Raw genomic sequence first — 10,377 nt, forward strand, 5'->3', positions numbered from 1 at the left:
ACCGGAGCGAAACTGCAAGTGACCGAAAGAAGATAGGGGTCAAAGTCTTATGCACACACTCTTAGCAGAGAGGCATGTAAATGAATGAAATGCATAGGAAATACCATGCTAAGGAAGCAAACAGTAAACAGAGGTGGAGCTTGAGATGGGAGGAGAAATGGGTGGAACTGAAGGAGGGACATAGGCGGGGTGAATGTTAATAAGTATGAGCCAAGGTGTATAAATGTTGGTAAGAACTATTGTTCAGGGCAGGTCCCCTGGTTCACAGGCTGTGTGTCTGTGAGGGACCCTTGTCCAAAGCTGTCTCCATTCTGAATAAAGCTGTTGTGAGCAATGTGTGTTGGTGTTTGCTCCCTGCTTGCTCTGGCTAATGAGTACCAGGATCCATGAGAAATTGGACCATTGTCTCCCTAGTCGTTGGGCGCCGCATGGAGTCGGGGTCTAACACTTTGCTTGTTAGGAGATGGACTGTACTGACAGCCACTTTCTAAAAGTCCCACCCTGGATCTTCAGGGGGCTCCTCCTTTCCCTTACAGCCCTTACCTCCACAGCTAACAACACGGAGAGAAAGAGAAAGGTACCATCAGTGAACGACTTAGGTTGATACGTGGCTGATAAATTAGACTCATCCTGGTTCCACCCATATGGGCTATCCCCACTTGATGAAACCAGTTACTTCTGGCCCCAATCAGTCAGGGTTTGACTGGAGGCTTTTGTCCTGACACAGTCGCTTGTCCACAGACACATGACGGCTAGTCACAGACACGTCTTACTCCAGGCCCACTAGAGCTCAGTCAAACAAAGCAAGCGTCGGGGAAAGAAAATGAAGGAAATCCTCAAAAAAAACCCCAAAACCGCAGTCCCCAATAAGCTCCTGCCTGGAGCAATAAGTAAGTGGTCTCCGGGCTCCCTCTTAGCTGGCCCTCTGAGGGGGTGTGCCGGCCTTTAATCCAGTGCAATAGTCCTCAGGTCTCTCTCCCGTTTCATAGGACCTTTCAAAGGATGCTGGCTGGAAACAAACAAACAAACAAACAAAAATCACATAGAGCACAAGAAAAATAAATAAAGCCACCAGCACCTCAGTGGTTCACCAGCTGCTTACTTACCAGCCCTGAGCCTTTACAGCTGAGTGGCTTTAATCTTCATTACCATCAGGCCATGGCCCCTTGTCTCCATTCCGGTCCATAGCCTTCGGTCTTCTTTTGCATCACACTGCTGCTGCACTCACCAACATTGTCTGATGATCCCCTGATCGTTACTAGATGCTGCAGGTCCTCCTCTCTGCTTGTGGGAGAACTTCTGCTCCTGGACCAGGCAAAGCCTGAAAGTGCTTTGCCTCCTGGTCTACTGGCATTCTTTATCCATTGCCCCCTCCCAGGGCATGAAATCACTTATTGAGGGCTTCCCCCTCCAATCTAGAGGGAGCTTTGAAAATGCCACGGTGCTGTCCCGGTTGGAGTCCCAACCTCCGAATCTCTCAGAGTGAGTCTTGCTCTCCTCGCAGCCCTGACTTTGGCCCAGGGTTCCTCTTTCACTTCCTCATATATCCCATCCCTCAGGATGCTGCTAGGTGCTCTTACTAAATTGACTATCTTGGCCGTAGTTGCATGATGGGCATCCTTCTTGTCCCCCTCAGGGTCTGACTGCTCCTCTTCTTCAGGTAGGTAGCAAGATAGGAAATCCGCTACTATGTTCAGTCTTCCTGGTCTGTATGCAACACAAAACTGAAAAGGTTGAAGAGCCAGAGCCTAATGTATAATATAAGCATTGTCAGCCTTGGCTGTTTTTAACCACTTTAGTGGTGCATGGTCTGTTATCAGTTTGAATTCTTGGCCCAGTAAGTAATATCAAAAGTAATCCACACTCCACCCTATAGCTAGACATTCATGCTCTATGGTTGAATACCTTTGTTCATGGATGTTCAATTTTGACTTGCATAGGCAATTGGTTGCTCCAATCCCTCTATCTCCCCAGATAAAACAGCCCCTATAGCCACTCCCAATGCATCCATCTATAACCCAAAAAGTTGTGAAAAAGTTGGGGTATCACCTCCTGGCAGAGGGCTGTCTTGATTTCTCCAAAGGCCTTCCACTCCACTGTGTTTCATTCCATCCTTTTAATGTGTCTGCCTTTGATGGCCTCAATGGACTTGTGGCCTCAATGGACCTTTGTGAATAGTGGAATAAACTGCCAATAGTAGCTGGCTAGGCCTAAAAAGGCCCTCATCTATCTTTTATTTTGAGGTCAGGCATAGGTCCTGATTGTTTCAATCTTATCTGCTAAGGGTTGAATGCAACCCTGCCCTATCAGGAAACCAGATATTTCATTTCTGCTTTGCCTAACGCACATTTTCAAGGATTTGCTGTCAAACCTGTTTGTCTTAACTCTTGCAGAACTGCTCTTAGGGTGCTCATATGCTGGTCCCAGGATATGGCGTATATGACTATATTGTCAACGTAGGCTGATGAGTATTCTTGGTGCAAGGCCAGCATCCAATCTACTAATGGATGAAACATTGCTGCTGCCCTGTTGAGCCCAAATGGCATTTTCTTAAACTTGAAAAGCCCTGCCTTGGTATTCCAAAGGCCTTTTTGGTAAGGGAATTTGCCAGTAGCCCTTTGACAGGTCTAGGGTTGAACTGAACTTTGCTTGGCCAATGCATTCAAACAATTTACTTATGCGGGGCATAAGGAACATGTTGAACTGAGAGAAACCATTCAATCTCTGGGAGTCTATACAAAGTTGTAGGATCCTGTCTGGCTTGGGCACCACCATCAGTGGGCTACACCATGGGCTGCGAGACTCTGTAATAATACCAGCATCTTGTCCAACTTTTCTTTAATAGTTCTATACTGGTGGTAGGGGATCCTACGCCATTTTTCTCTTACCAATTCCCCTCTCAGGGTAATGATCATATGCTTCACCCCTTTAGCTTGGCCTGGCACTTCACTAAAATCTACAAAATCTTTGACTGTTTCAGCTGACCCCTTTGAGATTCCTCTAACTGGGACCCAAAGGGAGCCTCTTCCATGATAGGCCAGCGAGAGCCAAAGCTTTCTACTGTTTTCCCAAATTCTTCCTGTTCAGGGTCTAGCATGATTGAAAGGCCTTCTGAGTCTTGCCATAATTTTAACAAATGTATATGGTAGATTTGCCTTTCTTTGTTAGCCCCTGACTGGTACACCTCATAATCCATGGGTCCTACTCTCCTCACAACTTTAAAGAGCCCTCGCAAACATTAAAAATTTACTTGTTGAGCTGGAGAGGAGTACCATTACCTTCTAGCCTATCCTTAATTCCCTCTCTCTCAAGCTCCCTTGTTATAGTGCTCCTTCTGGCTCCTGAGCTTGTGTCAAATTTTCCTGTGCCACTGCTTTGGCTGTTTGCAGCCTCTGCCTCAGGGCTTTCACATATCCTGATGCCTGTATGCCCAACACCTGTTTGGCCTTCCATCCCTCTTTAATTACATCCATTAAGCTATGGGGTTGATGGCCATAGGTCAACTCAAAAGGGAAATATCCTAGAGAGACTTGAGGGTTTTCCCTCACAGCAAACAACAGCGGTGGCACTAGAAGATCCCATTTCCAGGGCTCAGCTTGAGTGCAGCAGCATAACATGCTCTTTAGAGTTCCATTAAAGCGCTCAACAAACAAATTGGTTTGTGGGTGATACACAGCCATTTATAGATGCTGAATTTCTAAAACCTGACATATATTTTTCATCACCTGGGACTTAAAATTTGATATCTGGTCTGTAACAATCTCCTGTGGGATGCCCACATGGGCTATCCACTTTATCAGTTCCTCAGCCCCCTTTGGCCCCGTCACTGTGCAGAGGGGCACAGCTTCAGGACACCATGTAGTATAATCAATTTTCACCAAAAGGAACTGATACCCTGTTGCCCTTAGGAAGAAGACTGACCACGTCCAGGATAATGCATACAAATGTGTCTGAAACTGCTGGCATAGGTCGCAATGGGACCTTAGGAGGTTTATACAGGCTTACAATGGGCACATATCACAGAAGCGGTAAAACCTCTCCACTTCCCCATACATATGGGGCCAGAAGCACCACCTTACTAGGCGGGCTTCTATTTTAGCTTTGCCCAGGTGACCTCACAGCACAGAAGCTGATTACACAGCTCAGGACGGATTATCTGTTGGTCTTATTTAGCCAAATCAGTCTCTTTTATGGCCTGGAATCCTCCCTTGTCAGCTTGAGCATCTCTGAAATGTGCACTGCTGTGCACTCTTCTAAGTCTAGCGCATCTTCTGCCTCCTTGACCTGCCCAAGTAACCCATCTCATTGTTTCGCTGAGGCCCACAGGTACATGACTATGTTGTTAATCTCTGGACAATCTCAGCCTAATATCATTGGGTGGGGTAGCTCAGCAGCAATACTGAGCAAGCTGTTCCTTGTATGTGCACCATCAGCCCCCTCTGGGCATAGGTGGTATTTTGCCCATGGATGCATACCATCTTTATCTCTGGGCTTGTGGATGCACAATTCCTAGGCCTGTTGTCACCAGCATTTGGGCACACCCTACGTCTATGATCGCATGGACCTTTTTGCCTGGCACTCTGGCCACAACAATGGGCATCTGATGAGCTTCTTCTGTAGTTAAAACATCCAGACTACAGTTCATCATTTCAACTTGTGACCCTTCCTTCATGGTGCGCCTATCCCCCTTATGCTTGATCCTTGATTCAACCAGTCAGGATATGGCCCAGGGTCCATTAAAACACTCTTGGGCTATGTGCCCTGTATGCCTGCAATGAAAGCATGCTACCCCTGGTGACATGCTCTTTATGGCTTCCCTGGCTTTGAATTCACCTTGTCGGTCGTGTTCTCAGCTGTTAGCTCCTCCTTTTCCTCCAAAACTTTTGTCTCTTTCAAGTTCTCCTTGGGCACTATCGAATTCCTCTGCCAGTCTTAGCGCTTCTAGTGAGGATTTTGGGCAGTGGTGCCTAACCCATTTCTGTGTGTTATCTTCCAGATCTGCCGGGAATTGTTCTAATAACACCTAATCACATATTTCCTCCTTCACGGCAGTGGCTGACTTCAGCCATTTCTCTATCAGGTCTGTGAGGTGTTGCCATAACACCCTTGGAGATCTATCTTCTTCTTCATATAGAAGAATTGTTGTTGTCTCTCTGGTGTAATGTCAAGTCTCAGCAGGATTTCATTTTTTATTTTGTAATAGTCCTGTGTATCGAGTCTCATAATTGAACAGTACTCTACCTGTGCCCTCCCAATTAGCAACACCCCCAGCTATCTTGCCCATCATGTTTTCTTGAGTCCAGAGGCGATGACAGCCTGCTCAAAGGTTTTTCTTCCATGGCCACCTGCCTGGCTGCTTGCTGTTGCTGCTGTTGTAGTAGCTGGGTGATAAGACTGAGTGTCTGCTGGATGGCTATTGGCACCACTATCATCGCCTGATGATCGATGTTATCTGTTGTATCAAGGCCACTGTTGTAATTCCCTGCCAATGCGCCAGTTAAATGTCAAGAAGTAACCTGGTATGGTCTGGATCCATATCTCCGTGGGGTGCGGTGTGTATGTGCCATTGGGATGGTATCTCCAGTGATGTGACTGTCCGCAATTTCCAGTGGATCACTCTCTCTCACCTGTCATGACTTGATGGGATGCTTTGCTTGTTGGAAGCTGGAATGTGCTGACAGCTGCCTTCCAACAGTCCCACCCCGGATCTTCTGAGGGGTCCTCCTTCCTTTTACACCCCTGCCCTTACAATATCAGTTAACAACGTGAAGAGAAGAAAAAGGCACCGTTGGTGAATGACTTAGTTTGGTACATAGATTATAAATTAGACCGCCCTGGTTCCACTCATACAGGCTATCCCCATTTGATGAAACCAGTTATTTCTGGCCCCAGTCAGTCAGGGTTTGACTGAAGGCCTTTGTCCTGGCACAGTCTCTTGCCCACAGACCCTTGATGGCTAGCCACAGATGGGCCTTACTCCAGGCCCACTAGGGCTTAGTCCAAACAAGTGTCAGGAGAAAAAAATGAAGGAAGTCCTGAAAAAAACCCAACACAGTCCCCAATAAGCTCCTGCCTAGAGCAATAAGCAAGTGGGTCTCCTCTTAGCTGGCCCTCTGGGGGTGTGTGCCAGCCCTTAGTCCAATGCAGTAGTCCCAGGGTCCCTCTCCCACTTTGCAGGACCTTTCAAGACAGGCTAGCTGGAAATGAAAACAAAACCTGCAGAACACACACAGAATAAATACATAAAGCCCCTAGAAGCTCAGTGGTTCACCAGCTGCTTACTCACTGGCCCTGAGCCTTTATAGCTGAGTGGTTTTAGTCTTCATTATCATCAGGCCATGGCCCCCTGTTTCCCGCCAGGTCCAAAGCTTTCAATCTTCTTTTGCAGCATTCCACTGCCGCACTCACCAGTGTTATCTGATAATCCTCCGATCATCACTAGATGCTGCAGATGCTCCTCTCCACTCATGGGAGAACTTCTGCTCCTGGACCCAGTGAAGCCCAGACGTACTTTGCCTCCTGGTCCACCTGCGTTCTCCATCCACTGCCCCTTCCCAGGGCATGAAATCACTCATTGTGGGCTCCCTCCTCAAATCTGGAGGGAGCACCGGCTTTGAAAACACATTGGTGCCGTGCCAGTCGGAGTCCTGACCTTCACATCTCTTAGGGTGAGTCTCGCTTTTCCCACGGCTCCGTGTTCCGCCCAGGGTTCCTCTTTCAGTTCCCCACAGTATTAAGTTTCTGAGAAGAGGATCACTAAAACTAAGTCAGATGAAATGGGGGAAAGAGGAAATGCAAAATGGCATTGTCAAAATTATGTGATTTGAAAACATGGCTCTAAAAGCTAGTTGTAAGAATGGGATTATAGAGTTCCATGTTTACCCTCTCAGTATTTCCGGATTATATACACTCATTTTATAAGTTAAAAATTAGTTAAAACAAATTTAGGGTTGTTGGTTGTAGCCATCTTTGTCTAAGGACATAGGCAGACAAGGTTCTTGTTGGAAATAGTTGGAAAATTGTTCTTTGCAAGTTTTTGGGCATAAATGCCCTTCTTCAGGCATATCCTTCAAACTTCCTGTGGAATCTGAAAAGATATCAATGCCTGAAGTTTCTAACATGACACTGAGTCCTGAAGACCACAAACCAATTACGTGTGTGATACTTTGCTTTTAACTTTGAATTTTCCAGACCCTCTTGAACTTTCCACCCTCTTCTAAAAATCTAAGGTAAACACAAAATGAATATCTAATCAACCAACCTAATAGATTCTTTAAAATTCACCTTAGAATGGATATAATTAAATTCTTATGAATCATACACTATAACATTTCCTATCAGAAACTTTACTTTCTTATCATAGAAGGGACCAAGTCATATAAGGAATTTTTGCCTTTTTAGTTTACAAATTCAATATAGAAACACCAAGACAGGTATTTCTCTCCAGAAATCATCATGAAACTGTTCTTGGGAAACTTTTAATCCTTTCAATTTAGTTCAATTTAGTTTCAGTTTGTCTCGAAACAAGACCTTCCCTGTCTTTTGTATTTACATTGGTCTATTTGTTAGCCTGCTCTCTGCATGACCTTTCATAGCATCTGAAGTAAGCAGTTGATTACAAAAGCTTACACATCTCTATTGTTAGTCTATAAGGTTGCAACTCTACCCTCTTTTCTGTCTGATGTCAAACTAATGCTATCTGTCTCCGCTCAAGCTTCTTGCTTAGTTCTCCTGTAAAAAACAGTAAACGAAAAAAGTCAGTTAATGTCTAAAGTAATTCCTTATGTTTTTACCTACATACAGATAAAGTACTCAGATCAGTGGTGGATTGTATCTACTTTGTCCTGCAATAAAACATATGCAAATACTGCATGGAGTTTAGAAGTGACCATAGGCATAATCTATGTATATGCCAGTGGTTCTCAACCTTTTAAACTTAAGTCACTCTTCCTTAGATTTCAGGTACCCCTCAGAAAATTCCAGCTCTTAGGGTGCATCTACACACATGCTTTAATGCACATTAGCCTATGTGAGCTCAAAGTTATTAATCCAGAAAACTTAAAATGCTGTGGTATTAATTCATTTTGAGTTAAAAAATTGTTACCTCAAATTAATCATTATTTAAGATGTAAAAAAAACCAACCAAAACAACCCTTTAAAGACTTAGTTGAGCCAGTTTTGCATGAAACTTGAGTAGCTTGGCAATTAAACTCAGTGCATTTCACTTCTTTCCTTTTCCTGCGTGGGGAAGGATTTAAAGGACTCCCACAGACTCTCTAAACTTAGGGACACTAGATCCTGTAGCAAGTTAAGACAACTGGTATCGGAGAGACTGCGAGCATTTACAACTGTACAATACAGCATATCATTAAAGACCTTGTTTCACAGTAATTTTAGGCAGCTTCTGGAGCTCTTAGCCCTTGGATTGGCTGCACGTCAACACCTTTAAGTGGCATAAAGCATTTGGTATTTGGCTTAAAGTTATGCCACTTCAGGGCAGGATGATCTCTAATCCATACAACCTTGCTCCTGTTCCATTATGGTGTGGGCACTCCCCACAGATATTCCACCCAAGTTGAAGTCTTCTAGTATTCCAGCTCCAGGGTTGTGCTGGCTCTGTCTGCTGGGAACAGTGAGCCAGTCTGGGCAGTGGCACTGGCTCTGCCTAGTAGAAGCAGCAAGCCAAGCTGAGCCAGCGTGCCATCCCTGGAGTGCCCAGTGGCCGAGGTGCCTCCAGCTGCCACCCAGACTAGCTCACTGCTCCTGCTGGACAGAGCCAGTGCCACAGCTCGGATTGATTCATTGCTACTGCCAGGGAGAGTGCCCAGCAGCCACAGTGCTTCCTGTGTGGTGCTCCCCTATAACCAGTAACCACCACCTAGCCACAGGCACCCCAGCCCCTGTGTGCCTTGGGTACTGGTGTCACCTGGGATTCAACCACCTTTTACCCCTGAAGATTGAAAAGGGCTCAGATTTAGGGGACTTAACAAGTTTTTAATCACAGAAAAGCACAAGGAACATTTATGAGAACATTATGGGGGACCACTTCTGGGGCCCTGCACAGCTCCTAGTCCCGCACTTGCTCACCAAGCTTCTAGTGGCAAGTCACAGCTGTGCAGGTGAACAACAGTCAGAGATGGTTTTTTGCCTTAAGGTGTGACTGCTCAACTAAGCCAATTATCATTTGTATGACTTACAGCATAAGGTGTAAGAAGGGCCCTAAGAGATGCATGAGCTAGCTTGGGTCATGTTAGCTGTCTAGCCATGGCAGCATGGAACTCAGCGTGGGCTAATTTACCCTGCTGTGACTCAGTGAGCAGCGGCTCATTAGCACATACATAATACAACTCTTCATAAAAAGCAGGGAAGGTTTTCAGGGCCCTGCCAAGTATCATGCCTCTTGTGTGACAAATTTCACACTTTACTTTCATGCTGTCCTGCATTGCAGCTATCATCTAATGCACAGCTGGAGGGAGAAACAGGCAGCAAAGGGAATGGAGTTGGCTCTTAAGAGGATGTGTTGGGATAAGAATGGCTGCCTTTTCCCCACAGCAAGTTTATTCTGCTTGTTCCCTTTACACCTAGAAGGAGGAAGCAGCAGACATCTTCTATGACCTCGCGTCATCAGCCAAGGCCCAGACTGTTGGAAGGTGCATCAGATCTTAAGCTCTAAGGAGCTGTGACCCAGGTCTCCTCCAGCCTGTCTCAAGCACCTCATGTAATTGTGCTAGGAGGCGGAGGTACTGTTGCTTTCTTTAGTCATTCCTTCTTTCCCAGTGTCTTCTATCCTGCTTCTCTTTATGGTGCCTCTTCTTCCCTGGATAACCCTCTTTTATATCAGCAGTAGGCTGGGCCGCAGGCCAGTGAGGAAAGATGGTGGTAGACTTGCATGCTCAAGGCACAAAGAGCGATGAGGGGCAGCAGAGGGATGGATTCATAACGGTGCAGGTAAGGGGGCGGGATTCAGACCTTGCCCCAGTGGAGAGTGGAGGAGGTGAGAGCAGTGTGAAGAAATGGGCCCCTAGGCTGCGGGCGGGCGGCAGACCTGGCGGGTGGTCGCTCTCTGACGCCCAGAGCAGCAGTGTCTGCAAAGGGAGGCATTGCCTAGCGGGGGGCAGCAAGCTCTGCTGCTTTACCGGGGAGGAAGGAAAAGCACCTAAAAGTGTTTTTTGGGACAGCCAGGTGTCCCTCCCCGCCTCGTCCCTCTCACGACGACTGCAGCCCACCAGACCGACAATGCCTGATGTCCCAAGCAGAGGGGTCCGGGCGCCCGGCTACGGCCCGCCCCTCCGCCGGCAGCTGGGGCTCCGGGGAGGGCCCGGCGGGGCGGGGCGGGCGAGAGGCAGAGAGGAGCCGGCGGCCGGGCGCGCACGTGGA

General features: G+C 46.8%; 1 protein-coding gene across 1 annotated transcript in view; it reads left to right on the forward strand.

The window, feature by feature from the left end:
* The window catches only part of LOC102384870 (integrin alpha-4), a gene marked incomplete at its 3' end in the record, with an annotated part of 60,846 nt that overhangs the window by 1,618 nt on the left and 48,851 nt on the right, over positions 1 to 10,377 (forward strand). The window lies entirely within an intron of this gene.

The sequence above is a fragment of the Alligator sinensis genome, unplaced genomic scaffold (genome assembly GCF_000455745.1).
Source record: "Alligator sinensis unplaced genomic scaffold, ASM45574v1 scaffold1130_1, whole genome shotgun sequence".
NCBI classification, from domain to species: Eukaryota; Metazoa; Chordata; order Crocodylia; family Alligatoridae; genus Alligator; species Alligator sinensis.